At 45.3% G+C, this 16,795-nt stretch overlaps 1 protein-coding gene across 6 annotated transcripts in view; it reads left to right on the top strand.

Moving 5' to 3' along the window:
* The window catches only part of PEMT (phosphatidylethanolamine N-methyltransferase), a 1,115,620-nt gene that overhangs the window by 476,309 nt on the left and 622,516 nt on the right, over positions 1 to 16,795 (top strand). The gene's annotated exons all lie outside the window — the stretch shown is intronic.

Raw genomic sequence — 16,795 nt, 5'->3', positions numbered from 1 at the left:
TTATTGACGAGATGGGCTTTTTGTATTCAAATTGACGTGAAAAAGGGACTCCCCTACTGTGAGCAACACCGTTTATTCGAAACGTGCGGGTGGTTTAATGTTCTGTCGGAATAAAACTGCCACAACTAAATTCATCGAGTGCAGCGATTTCTTTTGTTTTGGAAGAAATATTGGGGAATTATGGTCCTCTTCCCACTTCTGCACTAGCTGTTAGGCGCGTCCCTGTCTAATTATCTATCAATCTACCTATCAATATATAGATGTATAGATGTGTGTACTGAAACCTCGACCTACCACTGACCCCTTAATATCACTTTCCTTAACCCTTAAACCGCATTTTTTAAATGACATAAATATTGAAACAAAAAGTTCTTAAAAAGGACTCGGTGTACTTAATGGCCATGTAAGACTTGTGTTGTAATCCCCATCATGTAAAACGCCGTGGTGGAAAAGTTACATACCCGTGGGGCCAGTGTCAGTCTCCCCCGTGTGTTGCCATTTCTTGCTTTGCCTGTGTGCTGCCACTTCTCATTTTCACATTGTGAGGCCAGGACTGTCGTTCCCTGTGTGGTACCTACTTGTAGAGGCCTTCCCTGTGCCCTGTCATCGATAGCTTTTGCCGTGTGGTTCCGGGCCTGTGTGTGGTGTTGTTTATTGCCGTCCGTGAGGTGCCAGGTCCACCTTGACATGTGGTGCCAGTGGTAGCTATATCTCCGTGTGGTGCACATGGCAGCTGTCTACGTGTGCTACCAGTGGTTCTATCCCCGTGTGCTGCCAGTGGTTATGTCCCGTGTGGTGCCAGTGGTTCTCTCCCTGTGTGGTTCCAGTTCTCGCCTTCTTGTGTAATGCCAGTGTTTCTGTCCCCGCGTGGGGTCAGGGGTTGCTGTCCCCCCGTGGTGCCAGGGGTTGCTGTCCCCCCGTGGTGCCAGTGGTTGCTCTCCCCCCCGTGGTACCAGAGATAACTTTCTTGTGTGATGCCAGTGGTAGCTGCCCGCATGCACTCTACTCAATGCAACATAAATACACTCCACATAATACCACTCAGTGCCACATAATTATATGCCACATAATTACACTGCACTCAATGCAACATGCACTCCACATAATACAAATCAGTGCCACATAATTGCACGCCACATAATTACACTCTACTAAATGCAACATAAATACATTCCACATAATATCACTTCGTGCCACATAACTACATGCCACATAATTACACTCTACTCAATGCAAAATAAATACACTCCACATAATACTACTCAGTGCCACATAATTATATGCTACATAATTATACTGCACTCAGTGCAACATACACTCCAAAAAATACCACTCAGTGCCACATAATTACACGCCATATATTACACTCTACTGAATGCAACATACACTCCACATAATACCACTAAGTGCCACATAATCACACGCCACATAATCACACATTACTCAATGCAACATAAATACACTCCACATAATACCACTTAGTGCCACATAACACGCCACATAATTTCACTCTGCTCAATGCAATATAAATACACTCCACATAATACCACTCAGTGCCACATAATTACACACCATTTAATTACAGTCTACTCAATGCAACATAAATACACTCCACATAATACCACTCAGTACCACATAATCACATGTCACAATTACACTCTATTCAATGCAACATAAATGCACTCCACATAATACCACTCAGTGCCACATAATTACACACCACATAATTACACTCTACTCAATACAACATAAATACACTCCACATAATGCCACTCAGTACCACATAATTACATTTCACATAATTACACTCTATTCAATGCAACATAAATACACTCCACATAATAACTCTGTGCCACATAATTACACGCCACATAATTACACTCTACTCAATGCAACATAAATACACTCCACATAATATCACTCAGGGTGACATAGTTACACGCCACATAATTACACTCAACTCAATGCAACATATATACACCCCACATAACACTCAGTACCACATAATAACACTACTCAATGCAACATAAATACACTCCACACAATACCACTCAGTGCCACATAATTACACACCACATAATTACACTCTACTCAATGCAACGTAAATACACTCCATATAATACCACTCAGTGCCACATAATTACACGCCGCATATTTACACTCTACTCAATGCAACATAAATACACTCAACACAATACCACTCAATACCACATAATTACACGTCATATAATTACACTCTATTCAATGCAACATAAATACAGTCCACATAATACCACTGTGCCACATATTTACACGCCACATCATTACAATCTACTCAATGCAGCATAAACACACTCCACAAAACACCACTCAGTGCCACATAATTACACGCCACATAATTGCACTCTACTCAATACAATATAAACACACTCCACATAAATGCACTCTACGCCACATACCACCAATCAACAGAAATGCACTCCACACCATGACACAATTTTACTAAGCATAATTTCACTCAACACCACAGTTCCAGGCCACACAATTCAACTCCACACATTTCCAATACACACCACATAATTACACACCAAACAACATATATATATATATATTTTTTTTTAATACTTTATTTTTCATATTTCAAATACGAAGATATTATACATATGAAGTAGTTGACCTACCTTACACTATACAATATCAACCACAGTTCTGTCAGTGATTACCCTAATTGGCAGTCCTCAAGATAAATACCAGGCAATATCAGATTACAACATTCACAGTTTGCCTTGCAAATATGAGGGGAACAATAGAAGGATCCAGAGGAGAACCAATTCCCAATCCGGAACCGCCACACCTGTGGTCCACACCTGCTGGATAAATGTACATAGTAATGACACATAATATCAACAAAGCATTAAAAGAGAACCCTTTGCATATCTTCTCTAACCTACGCTTTCTGGGACAATGCCTTGTTCCACTTGCGAATGTGAGTTTTGGCATTGCTTCTCGATGTATGATCGATACGGGCCCCGTATATCCTTGGGGCGAGATGTACTGGGCAACACACTTGCGTATACTTCACTATTAACATTACAATACGCCAGACTATGCAGCCAGCTCTGGACGGTTGGGGCTGACTTGCGCCCCAATGGATGGCCACTTCTCGCTTTGCCAACAGGAGGCCCAGTGATGCAAAGCACCGAATCTTTTTAGGGAAATGTACAGTATAACCCAGCAGGGCTACTTCCGGGGTTGGGATCAGAGAAAGATTAGTCATTTTCCCTAGTGTGTAATGTATGCCTTCCCAATAACGTTGTAGTTTTGGACACGTCCAGGTAAGATGTGCAAAATCGGCATGGGGTCAAGCATTTACGACAGTTGTGTGACTTGGAGGGGTCTATCCCATGTGCCAGTGTTGGTGTGAAATACGTACGGCGTAAGAATTTAAAGTTTAGGAGTTTGTGTCTGCTGTTGAGTGAGATGTCACGTGTAAACGAACAGCAATCAGCCCGTTGTTTATCAGTAATTACCGTCCCCAAGTCCACTTCTCATGCCTTACTGTCATCAACCGGTTTCAGTGCTGCACATGCTTTGTATAGTTTTGAAGTGAGTGTATGTTGTTTGCGTTCTCTATCACCATAGTAAGGGGGGGGAGGTGGGCTCAACTGGGAAAGATGAGAAAGTGGAGCGTAGAGCGGAGCGTATGCGGCCCATGACAAAACTATCCATGATGGTACCTGCCTGGAACCGGTCGTCATCCATTAGGGAAAATGTATGGCCGTCCGGATAGAAGTCTCCCATCCGTGAGATGTCAAATTTGGCAAGAGTGCGTTGGACCAATCGTTCCTCTGTGATTGGAAGCAAGCGGGGGTTCACTATGGGCAGGGCCGACGAGTAAAGTACGTCTGTGCCCGTGACCCAGCAGAGTTTCTTCCATGCCCAGCTCGTGGAGGAGACAGTTTGGATATCCACTGGGTCTCTAGGGAAGCCCACTGGTAAAATGGCTGAAAGCTTTCCAGGCAGAATGAGATCGGATTCTGGCCGTAAGTATGGGATTCGAGCATCAGGGTGGTACCATGAGTAGGCATAGCTACGTTGGGCAACTAGATAGTACAACTGAAAATCTCGAACATTATATCCTCCTCTCTCATAGGGTAGCGTGAGGACGGCCCATCGGACTCGCGCGGGCTTCCCCCCCCCAAAATCAATCTGACTAAGAGAGTACGCACTGTATGAAAAAAGCTGTTAGTAAGAGGAATAGATATATTATTAAAAAGGTTCAAGAATTTGGGGAGCACTACCATTTTTATAATCGACACCCGGCCCGCAAGTGATAAAGGGAGTGTCAGCCATCTTTCTATTTGGGTCGAGAGTGTGTCGACTGCTCGTCCATAATTCAGACGTAGGATTTGTGTGGTGTCTAAGTGAATATGAATTCCTAAATATTTAACTGAGTCTGTGCACCATTCTAAAGGAAATTCGCAGTCCCATTTTTGAGTAGAGGCTGTCAGCGGAAATATAATGGACTTGTGCCAATTTATACCCAGGCCCGAGAAGCGACCGAAGTGGATAATTTCTCTGATTAGGTCCTGTAAATTAGTGTGAGGATGTCTAACATAGAGTATCGTGTCATCAGCATTCAAGGAAACCAGGAGGTGGCCAGTGTTGAATTGTAGGCCCCTGTGTAGATGACGCTCCTGAAAGTGACGTATCTAGGGGTCCATAGCCAGAATGAACAATAATGGGGACAGTGGACAGCCCTATCTGGTTCCACGGGATAGAGAGAAGGGTCTCGAAAGTGTGCCGTTGAGACGCAACTGAGCGGTTGGTTTGTTATATAATAGTGTGGTCGTAGCAATGAAACCAAAGGGCATAACCATGCGTTTCATCACAGATAGAAAGAAAGGCCATTCTAAGGAGTCAAAGGCCTTCTCCGTGTCGAGAAGAATTGCGGCCGCTGGAGTGTTCGGGTTTATCCGATGGATGACCGAAAACAGTGTTCTAAGGTTCAGCGAGGGGGCTCGATGAGGCACAAAACCACCAAACAACATATTTCAACTACACTACTCCACAATCCACAACGTACCTCCATTCTGCACCATATAGTGGCACCACCTGAGCACCAAACATCACTCACCACCACCATTTTGCATCAGCGCACCACCTAAGCATCACGTCAGTCTGCCTTTGGAATCTGGCATCTGTTGATTCTCTCCTAGTGTCCGTCCGCTGCTCGTGTTCTAATTAAATTACTGTTTTACAACCTCCACTCCCCCATTATTTATGTCCCGCTCCCCCATAACAATTTTTTTTATAACAAACAAGCGTGACAAGAGGCAGGAAGAAGTTGCCAGCAGTGCAAGTACAAAAAAACTAGAAGACATTTTTTATGTTAAAATCTTTTTTTCATCAGGTTGTTCAGTTGTATATAATGTCGTCTTGGTTTGTATAAAGGTAACAAAAATGCTTAACACTTTTTGTTATAACTTGTCAACATGATGCACAGCAGCCACAATGCTCTACAACATAGCCAAACGTTCTGGCTAAACACATAAGGTCCCAAAGGTGAGACCTATTGGCTATGCCAATGCTTGTTATAATACGTGTGCTACTGCAAGCTCTGTAGTACCCCAGCCTGCCCTATGTACAGCCCTTGAAGCCTGGCCCAAGTGGCTGATGAGTCAGCAGCGATGAGCCACTTGCAGAAGGCGCACGTGTCTGCAATCAAAAGATGCCCAAGTCATTTCCTGCTACATATTAGATTGCTTAGTGGAGGGCAGCGTAAGCTCAAGTGGACCCAAAGGCACACTGAAAGGCCAAGTCAGATGTGGGTCAGTGAGTCTCTCTCCATAACTGTAATTAGTGTGATTGCATCCCCCTTTCTGGGCTGAAGATCGGAAATGAGCAGTTCTTCAAGACAGGCTGCAGAAAATGATGTGCGGACTATTTTATTACGGTCTAAACCTGTCGGTTTTGTTGCTAGCAGATTTCAATACACTTGGCAATGTACAAATGGCAGGGGAATGTCCTAACAAATGTGACAGGATATTTATTTCTCTGCCCTGTAACTCAGTGTGGTGAGGCTCAGCCTAAAGACATGCAGGGTAAGTTTGAATATTGCCACGGTTAAGGCTGCCATTTTGTCATTCCAAGGTATTTGAAAAAAGTAGCATTAACGTGGGTAAAAATGACTTTTTTGGTTCAGGCTTCTAGAGACATCTCAGTTTGTGGTGTACGCCATATTGGTAACCATTTAGTCACTATCATCATTAACCTATATTTCAATTAGTCATGGTGTTGATTTTAAAACAACAAACATCCAGGCACTAAGGAAATTATTTGCAAATATTTTGCACACAGTAGATGAAATGTGTGCATGGCACACTCATTTATGAACATAAGTTTACATCTTGAGTCACATAATCAGGACTGGTGGAACTTTAAGCGTGTAAGGTGAATTTACGAATGTTATAAATCGACCAGTGTGGTGGTATTACGGCATTTTGAGTTTAGGGTTGGGAGCCAGGATTGTAGGTGATTCTGTGTGAGACACTTCAAGAAGCCAGTCAGTCAGCACCCACAACTTCAGGGCTTTGCGGATATTCCAGTCCCTCTTGCATGGAGTATTCCACCCTAGAAACACATACATTTTCTTCTGTCGAGGACAAAAGTCATCCCAGGGTGCAAAATGGGAGGAAGGTGTGGGGGAAAGAGTTCATTATAAGGCTTATAACCTTCCAGGTTCTGTTATCTCAATTGCCTGGGCCAATTTTTAATATCATATAGGATGGCAATATTTATGCCTACGTAATGAGAATGAGTATTTAGTTGCTCTTCGAGCAGGCTTTATGTTTCAAGGGCCATAACTGTTCTACCCACCCTCTTAAGTCCATCTTGCATCACTCATGAGTGCATTTATCTTTCTTTACGGGTAGACTGACGAGGGCTGTGTCCACCAAGGTGTTGTGAAGTGGAGCGTCACCCGTAAAGACAGGAACCATAGCGAAGATGTTATTGTAGCATATATGACCCTACTGCAATAGATCTTCTGGATCAATGGGTGGCAGTACCCCTTCCAGTACCTTGCTGCAGTGTACAACTCATGACAACTCTACATAAGTGAAAGCCTCAACTTAGACATAAACTGAAGCTCTTTCCAGGTCAGGTCTCATGGGGTTCGACTAATGAAAGTGGATGAATTGCATGCCTTATTCAGCCTTATACCACATCATGATGCAGCGATAAAACTGGGTTTTGACTAACTTGCATTGTTTATGGCTCTTTAACGCCAGAATAAAAACCCCATGACTAAAACCTCGAGTTACCTGGGACATATAATAAAAGGCAAGTGTGACCACAGAAATTCAAAACATAGGCAAAGCTTGGTTTCGTGTTGCTCAGCTTTTGTTTTTCTCTTTCATTCAGAAGGCATCACTATTGTATGTCTACAGGCAGGTATGTATAGCTTGGAAAGAGGCTTTGCTCAGAGCTAGGCCCAGTACCTTATGGACTGATAGAATGCCGTCCACGCCACGAACTGAGATCTTGTTTGTGGCCCCTCAAAATATAGTCATATTCAACTGGGAGGGACATATGCCTTAGTGGATAAATTGGGGGAATTCCTGCTTCAGAGCTTGATAAAAAAAAATTTAGTCTTGCTGACCATTTAAAATCCCTTCCCATCTCATAATCTGACCTACCTTTTATCAGCTCCTGTTACTGTATTTTTTCCAGCCCTATCTCTGACGTAAACTGTCTGAGTGATTCTGCCTCACTAGCCTTTAATGTGTGGTTTCACCTCAAAACGTGGTGACATTGTTAAAGTCACGCATCGCTTTGGGTCGTGTAGTGTACAACTCTAGCCTGGAAAATATGACGCGGACGGTCACGAGCAATGTACCAGTTTCAGTAAACACGGCACGTGTCTCGATGAAAAGATGCCGCTGCAAATTGCTAAAAAAAGACAGATCAGTATTGGACAACATTGCATTAACTGATTCACAAGCACGTGGACCTTTTCAAAAGAAGTCCAATGTGGGTCAGTGTAGCGGGTACCATAATTGTAATGAATGGGATAATGATCTGTGATGCTAGGACACCTGATCTAGAAACCTCAATTCAAAGGCAGTCTACTAAACATGGGAGGTTGGTATTGTGCTTTTATAAATCGGCCTCAAATAATTCTGAAGAAGTTTACACGCATTTTTGGATATATGGAGAGTGTGAATTCGCACTTTTCTGTTCTTGTGGTCTGTGCATGTAGGATTGTGTAGATTTTCATCATGAAATACAATCTGACAAATAACATATGTATAAAAGAATTACAGAACGTTAGCACTAATGAACAAAACATTAACACATTTTGTCCTCAAAGTGTACTTTAAGAAGTTGAGGTAGCTTCCCCTCTCCTGTTTTCACTATGGCTCCTATTTAGAGACACATATTTTATACCTCTCTGGAGATGAGACCCAAACCTTCCTCATCCACAGTACGAAACGTGGTAAGTAGACTCCTTCCGTTCATCTTTGCTACCCAGCATTCCCTGTCCACTCTCAAATTCCCCCTCCTAGAAATACACCCTGAATTGTGGAGTGCCTCTTGTTGATGGAACGATCCTGCAGCCAATCAGACATAGGGAAGAACCCCCCGCCCCCCGCGTACCATTGTATGACACAATTTCTTCTTCTCGCGCGCCGCGCCTCGCTGTCATCAGCCGCGTGCTCCACCTGTTCACATCTCTACTTACTCCTCGTGCTCTGATCCTTCGCTGCGCCATTGCCATGCTTTGCCGTGCCTGCTGCAGTTTACTGCCCAGCAGCCTCCCAGCTCCGGCCAGGGCCGGCTTTAGGGCGGTGCGACCGGTGCCACCGCACCTGGTGCTGGCTTCCTGGGGGCGCCCTGTTTGAAAGTTTATTAAGCTTTTGAAGCACCTGCTGCAGCGTTTCTTTCCCCCGGCAATTACCAGGCCTCACATAAATGTCAAGATAGCTCGTGTGATTAATTATCTTCCTGGAGAGAGATTAGCATTTTGTATAGTTGAGGTTTTGACTTAGGTGAAGTTAGTGCAGAGGGTTAATATGCCTGCTGCAAAGAACGTACCCAGTAAATTACAGAGTGGGTATGATATAAACAGATCAGCAGGTTACTGCTTTCAAAAGAGAAATCCTTTTGTTACTTGCAACGTATAACTTAAAATCCTAATATAGAATAGTGAGCTATTAACTTTCATCCTAGAACTGCATACACACTGCAAAGTATACATTATTAGAACATTGATTAATGTTGCAAAAAGGGTTAATTTGGCTAGAAATCGATTCCTATTATTAAAGAAAACTCCCAACTATGCTGTTTCCACTCTGAGTTTGTGCTTCTCCACACCAAGCACTCTTAAACTATACTGCCTACCAGTATGGATGACACGTGACTCCTACACTTTTAGTCCTTTGGCTTATGTAACATTCCATATACACTGATTTACACACATATGATTGATTGTCTCTGTGTAATATGTGTGATGCAAAGTGCTCGGACACCCTACACTGGTATGAGTGGTGCTATATAACTAATTCAATGCATCTGAGAGAGTGTGGTTATGGAGACTTGGTCACTGTTAAAGTGTGCTAGTGAGAGAATCCGTGGTGGAGGTGGTCATTGGGGGAGACGCCAACAAACATTGTCGCACAGGGTGCCACCAGCACTAAAGCCGGCCCTGGCTCCGGCCTCTCCACTCTGACGAGAACCAGCCCTCACCATTGCCACCAGCCTTAGTCCCATTAATTCCCATTGCATCACCCATAAACTAGTCATAGTAACCTCTGTGGTACTCCTATCAACATCACCTTTCTACTTGTCTCATGATAAGTCAGTGTGCCCTGATCTATTAACCTTCAAGGTCAGTGGTAAGCGTAAAGCAGCACACCCCCTCCACCCCTCCTGATCTGTCATGTCGCTTTATAGAGAATAAAGGTCTTCTGTACCTGGTGCAGCGGTGGGAGCAGGCGTTAGCTTCTGGTTGCCACAGCAGGGTTCAAGGCCGGCCCTGTGTTCATTCAGGTTAATTCTGGGCGAATTTAGATATTCGGCATCTTTCTTCTCACTTTACCACCTCGTCAAAATATTGCCTCCGAAACCTGGAAATCATTTTTAAGGCTCTCAGTTTGCGCCTCTATTTTATTTGTAGTCGCCCTGATTCATGTACACGCATTTGTACCCAATGAATGTTTGATAACGCCACCTGTGCGAGGCACCACTGCATCGAGCTAGGTAAATAAATGGAGTTATACAAACCCACCAGTGACTTCTCTTCTTCCTCCATGTCCTACGTTCTAGATATATGAGGTTTCCTGTACAAAATACCGCAGAATAGTGGCACATAAGACTACCTGTCCGATTTTACCAGTTTAGGTAACCCATTAGCTAGTGGTACTAATGTGCAGTTTTATAAATGAAATGGATTATCAAAAATAAGCAAAACAGAAGAAAAAAAGGAAAATTAGGGTAAAAGTATTCCAGGAAAGGTAACATTTCCACAAAAGGTTTTCGTCCCAGTGAGTTCCTCTTGTTACATCACCCTCAAAAACAAACGCAAAACGGCCACTGTCTCGAATTCTCATAAACCAGCTCAGTTACTGCTGGGCCGCGCACTGTCGCAAATGCCAGTGACACAGTGATTGATGGCTGTTGATCGAGAACCTTCCTCCAGCTGGTTTCTTCCACACCTTTCTTCTTTCGATTACCGTCACAGCGTCTCCCACTTGGCACTGTCAAAAGTAACTATTCGCGCCTTATGTAGGTCAGTGTGTAATTCTAGAGTTGCATCTTTTTTTTCTGGCCTTTTCTGTACAAAATGAGGAAAAAACAGGTCAGAGGGTGGGGGAACAATAAACTACACGGTTGGTTTCACGCCACGCAACCGTAGCTTGTTTACCCCGTGGCGAAGGGCAATCAGAACTATGTTTAGTACAAAGCAAAAAACAAAGATGCGACTGAAATCCCTTAGCAAGCTGGCGGCTAGTGACGTCATTGGATTAATAAACTACCACACCCGTAGCTTTTAACCAGCATTCAGAATGGAACGTTTAAGTGTTCCTGCCACTTATAATGCCTGTCATCTTTAATGGGCTCCCCTGAAGTGAAGAGTACTGGTACTTGTGGCTTTGAAAGATGCTCCTTGTGGAAGCCAAAGGAGCAATTTAAAAAAATGCAATTGGTGGGGATGTGGCTCAGCTGGTCCACACCCCCTATTCCAGTTTTGGTGCGTCATTTATCAAGGGTGAATACAGCTGGTGAAACAGCATTCTGCGTTGCAATGTAGGCATTTCACATGAGCACCCACCTCTGTTCTGCTTGATCAGAAGATTTATAGAAGGCATACCTGTAAGAAATTGGGTTATTTAATTGCATAGGTTGTAGTCCTGCACAAGTAATAGCTCCACAATTGACTCCTTGCTGGGAACCAAGTACTACAATGTAGCACTTGACTCTTTCAGGGTCACGAAGCAGAGCAGTCCAAGGGGAAGTGGTGTTTGTCTAGTACTCTGCATTCGCTGGCACACAACAACACCACTCAATATATTATTGTCCAGTCAGTTTTGAAAAGGAAAAGTACATTCATTACACACACACTATTAAATGCTATGCAGTAAATTACAAATATATACATTAGGTAGACAGTCCCTTGGGTGACACTCTCAAATTAAATGTCACCACTAGTGGGTCATGAAACCTTTACTTTAATCACAATACCCCCCACCCCATTCCAGATGAAACATGACAATATAAAGGGGTGTAATTTCAAATAAATGTAAATGTAAATCCGTATTTGTAAAGCGCAAACTACTCACCGTTACGGGTCTCAAGGCGCTGGGGGCCGTCGTGGAAAGTAAGTGAGCTATTGCCCATAGACACATGGTGCTGAGCTGAGCTGCTGCCAGAGCCAGGGATCGACCTGTGAACCCTGTGCTCTGAAGTCAGCTGCCCTGGCCGCTGCACCACATCTCTCCACTCCAAATAAGGGAGGGCTATTGAGTTTGTCAAGCCAGGAAATCTGTGGAAACGGTGGCAGAGTGACAAGCGCTTCCTTTCTTGGGGGGGTAGGGGTCAAACATCGAATCTTTGAAGGAGCATAACTCTGCCCCATTGGGCCGGTTTGACAAGCTTTAGGTCATTGGTTTACTTCTGGTATTGAACTCTAGCCACCATGAGCATTTTTAGGTCTCGCTGGCGTTGCAGCGCGAAGCGCTGCCGCCAACGAGAACTATTGTTGCCCTGATGCCTCTCAAGAGAGACAGACCGGGGCACGCGCAGCGATCGGGGTCTGTGGACGCGCTTCTGAGAAGCGCAGACGCACATGCCCCCAAGCGCGCGCGCCACGCTCCGCCGACCGCCGGGCTTGTTTAATTCTATTCTCCCTCTCACAAAGCAACTTGCCTCCATTCGTTTTGCACAGGAGAAAACGCGCAGTCTCCTTCCTTCCTATATTCATCCGAGGAGATTTTTCGTGACTACGGGGTTATGAGGAAGCCAGACCACGCCCGGAGAGTGGGCCTCCCGGTGGCTTGTATTATTTTCGGCCATTTTCCCGTGCGTGGCCGCGTTGGCGCTGTTCTGTTGCCGAGGCCTGTGCGACTGGACGTAGCCCGGAGACCCCCAGAGCCCTACCAGACATGGCAGACAGCGGCAGCAGGTTTGTTTACCTCCGAGGAGCCTTCCTCCAAACCTCTCCCCCGAATGTCCGGCCTCCTTGGCAGTGTCCAACAATCTCTGCCCGAGACCCCTTCACTTCTCCTCGGCCGTGAGCCGACTCTGGCTCCGCCCCGTCGTTTTTTGAGGCGCTTCCAGCCCTGCTCTGTCCCGAAAGCAGGCATTTGTTTTCCTTGACTTGTTCTCGCTCGTCCTTATTTCCCCCCTGCATTATTCTCGTCAATCCCTTTGCTGTGCGGTCTCAGCTCAGCCTCTTCTGGCGTCTGGTTAGAGCAGGCTCTCCGCCGCGGTTCTCCTGCTGGTCTACCTTCTGGCTGCCTCCATGTGTGCGTCACCGCACCCTGGTCTGCTTCCCCGAACAACCTTCCATCCCCGTTCTTTTCACAACATCCCTTTGCTTTCTATTTTCGTGTCCACTTGAGCATTCTGCTACCTCTCTCTACCCCATTATCTATCCAACTTAATTTGGTTTCTAATCCAGTCTCATCCTACTCCTTCTGTATACTGCCTCCCGAGCTCTCATGATCACGTGACACATCCCGATGCCCAGGCTTTTTTACTGATATCATTTTGTCTTGCATTATGGGGCTTGCAGTTTCGCTTTCTTTATTTTTAGGTGAGAGCTATAACATAACTTGTTGGCTTGCACATCGGGGCGAAGTCGTAGATTTAAGAGGGTGGCCCCATTAAAGTTTTTGGAAGGTGATGCAGGTGTGCCAAAAAGATGACCGTATTGAAGTCATTGCATAATATGTCCCGTTGTCTGCAGTTTTAGGAACAGGATCTATCCTTTATATATTTTTTCTGTTAAAAACGAAATACATTGTAACGAAAGAGACTGCACTCTTCCAGAATTGTCAAACCGTGTCAGAAATACAGCTTTGATAAATACATTGCGCATTTGTATGTGTGAGGGGCGTAGGAGGGTCATTAAAACCTATTTTCACCTTTTCATGTCCACTCAGTGAGTCCTATGTCAACAATTTTTCTTTCTTTTTGTAGGATCTGACTTCTGAATATTTATCACACTTTTCCATTTTAATTTTCAAATAAATTGTCTATTTTTGTTGCTTTTAGAGAATGGTTACTTGTGCTCTTTATTAGTAATTGTATATTACACCTTTGTACCATATTGTGCTTTGGAGGACTGCACATGCGTGTAAATCATATCTAATTTGCAGAGCTCTACACTTTGCTATGGACATGCATGGGTAGGTCAATAAGTCCTTTTTTAGGTCTCGCCTATTCTATCCCGCAGGGATGGATAGGCGAGATAATAGTAAGCAGTCCGAAAAGTCTACTTAGCTGTGGATCGCGTACAGTTCATGTGAACACAATCACACCCATTGTCAACAACTGCCACAATCACGCGCATTTCTTTACAGCTTCCATTTTCTACCAGACACTTCGCGCGTGCTGCGCTCTCCCTCTGTTGCCACACACATTCAGCTCACCAGGCTGCACACCCCCTCACTCTCCATATGGTCGCATGCCTTTTCTTTGATCTCCGCCGTGCATTCTCACAGGCTCCTCTCCGCACACGCGTCTCTCCCCTTCCGTGTAGTTCTGCCCCGCCTTCTCTTTCTCGCAACTTTACCGGAAACTCGGCTCTGTGTGACTTACTACTTGACCTCCTGCCTCTGTGCTTTGCATTCATCTCTTATATTTATTTACTTTTGAATGTGTGTTTCATTATTTTACTTTACGCACCCAAACACGTATGCTTTTGTAAGACTTTTATTCTTTGCTTTCCTGCTTACATTCTGATGATGATCACTCTCTCCACTAACAGCACTTTTATTCTGTTGCACCTCTCTGTGTCTTGAGGTCTGCCCTCGCAAGTCGTCTGCAACTGGTCCTTCACACACTGCCCCCCTCGCACACAGCCCACACACTGCCCCCTCTCACGCAGACCACACATACTGCTCCACTCTCACACAGACCACACACACTGCCCCCTCACACTATGCACCCCCCCACACTGCACACTCTGTACCCCCCTTACTCTGTACCCCCCTCACACTCTGCACCCCCTCACACTCTGCACCCCCTCACACTGACACACTGCCCCTATACACTCTGCACCCTCACACATTACCCACTTACACTACTTTAGGCCACACACACACACTGCACCCTTACACCCCGCACACACACACACAGCCCGCACCCTTACACACTCACAATTTGCCCTCATACAATGCCCCCTCACACACTGCCCCCCCACACACTGCCCTCTTACACACTGCCCCCTATTTTGTACGATGTTAGTAGGTGCATTTTCACTTTTTAATAAAAAGTCACGAACGTTACAGGAACAAAACATTTCCAAAACGCATTTTAAGCATTTTTTTTGGTTGTCAGTCAATGTTTGTCGGTGCTATGTATATTTGTGGAGTGGTGTGGCTCACTGGTTAGAGGCGGCAGACCCAGAGGCAGAAGTCGGCCCGGGACCAGGGTTTGATTCCCGTCGCGGCAGGGTCTTGGGCCAAGGTCAGCGGACTCGATAATTCTCGCCTCGGTGCCCACTCTAACCATGGATCCCACTCAGCAACTCTGGGCAATAGCTTGCTTAATCTCCACCGACGGCCCCATCAGCGCCGGGGATGCCTGTCTTCACCTTGGAGATGCCCAGTAGGGACCATCTCACAGGGAAAGCCAGGATGGGTTCCCCAGCGCTATACAGCGCCGGGACACTTTCGAGTAGCTGCGCGCTTTACAAATTAACATAACATAACATGTATTTGGTGCTTGATTCTTGTGTAATTTTAATTAACAAATCAAAATTCACGTGGAGGTTGCGGTCTGGAAATGCTGTGGCGCGCATGTGCCGCGCTCTCCTTCTACTGGCACGCATTTAGCTCACCGTCCTGCACACCCCCTCACCCTCCCATATGCTCTGTCGACAAAGTCCCTCCCACCCTTCCTTTCATCTCCGCTTTTGTTTGTACTTTTAGTGTGAGTATTCACAGCCCTGAAGGAACTGGAGTAATTTACATGAGCCCGTGTGGTTTTTTTTTTTGCGTACAATTAAAAAGACAGTACTTTAAATAAATACGAATACAGTTTACTTCTAAGTCACTGCAGTGATTTACGTGAGCCAGTGTCACACTGTGCGTTTTTTCTCAAAAGAAAAGAGTTTACAATACAAATACACTTTACTTACAAGTCACAAACCTCACATGAAACGTGAATGAAAAATACTTTCAAAACACACAGACTGCACACTCACACCACACCCTTACACACTGCACTACACAGGTTAGACCCCACAAAATGCCAACTCACACTGCCCTAGCAAACATTAGCCCCCTCAAACTCTGCACCCCCTCACCCTCAAATATATAAGAATACAGTTTACTTCAAAGGCACTGCAGTCATTTACGTGAGCCAGTGTCAGATTGTGTATTTGTTTTCAATACTAATACAGCCTTTACAGAAAATAGAAATAGTTTATTGACCAGTCAATAAACAACCAACTGCCCCCCTCTCACACAGTCCACACACAATGCCCCCTCACACAGACCACACACACTGCCCCCCTCACACAGACCACACACACTGCCCCCCTCACACAGACCACACACACTGCCCCCCTCACACATACCACTCACACTTACCCCTCCACACAGACCACTCACACTTACCCCTCCACACAGACCACTCACACTGACCCTACACACAGACCACTCACACTGACCCTACACACATTAGACCCCACAAAATGCCACCTCACACACTGCCCTACACACATTAGCCACCACAAACTGCCACCTCACACACTGCCCTATCTACATTACAAACTTCCACCTCACACACTGCCCTACACACAGACTCCACAAACTGCCAGCTCACACACTGCACCCCCTCACACTCTGCACCCCTCCTCACTCTGCACCCCCTCACACTCTGCACCCCCTCACACTCTGCACCACCCTCTCACACTCTGCACCCCCTCACACTGCCCCTATACACTCTGCACCCTCACACATTACCCACTTACACTTCTTTATGCCACACACACTGCACCCTTACACCCCACACACACACACACATCCCGCACCCTTACACACTCACACTTTGCCCTCATACAATGCCCCCTCACACGCTACCC

Source organism: Triturus cristatus, chromosome 10, assembly GCF_964204655.1.
Source record: "Triturus cristatus chromosome 10, aTriCri1.1, whole genome shotgun sequence".
Lineage (NCBI taxonomy): Eukaryota > Metazoa > Chordata > Amphibia > Caudata > Salamandridae > Triturus > Triturus cristatus.
The sequence above is the reverse complement of the archived record's forward strand: the minus strand, read 5'-3'. Positions and strand labels throughout refer to the sequence as shown.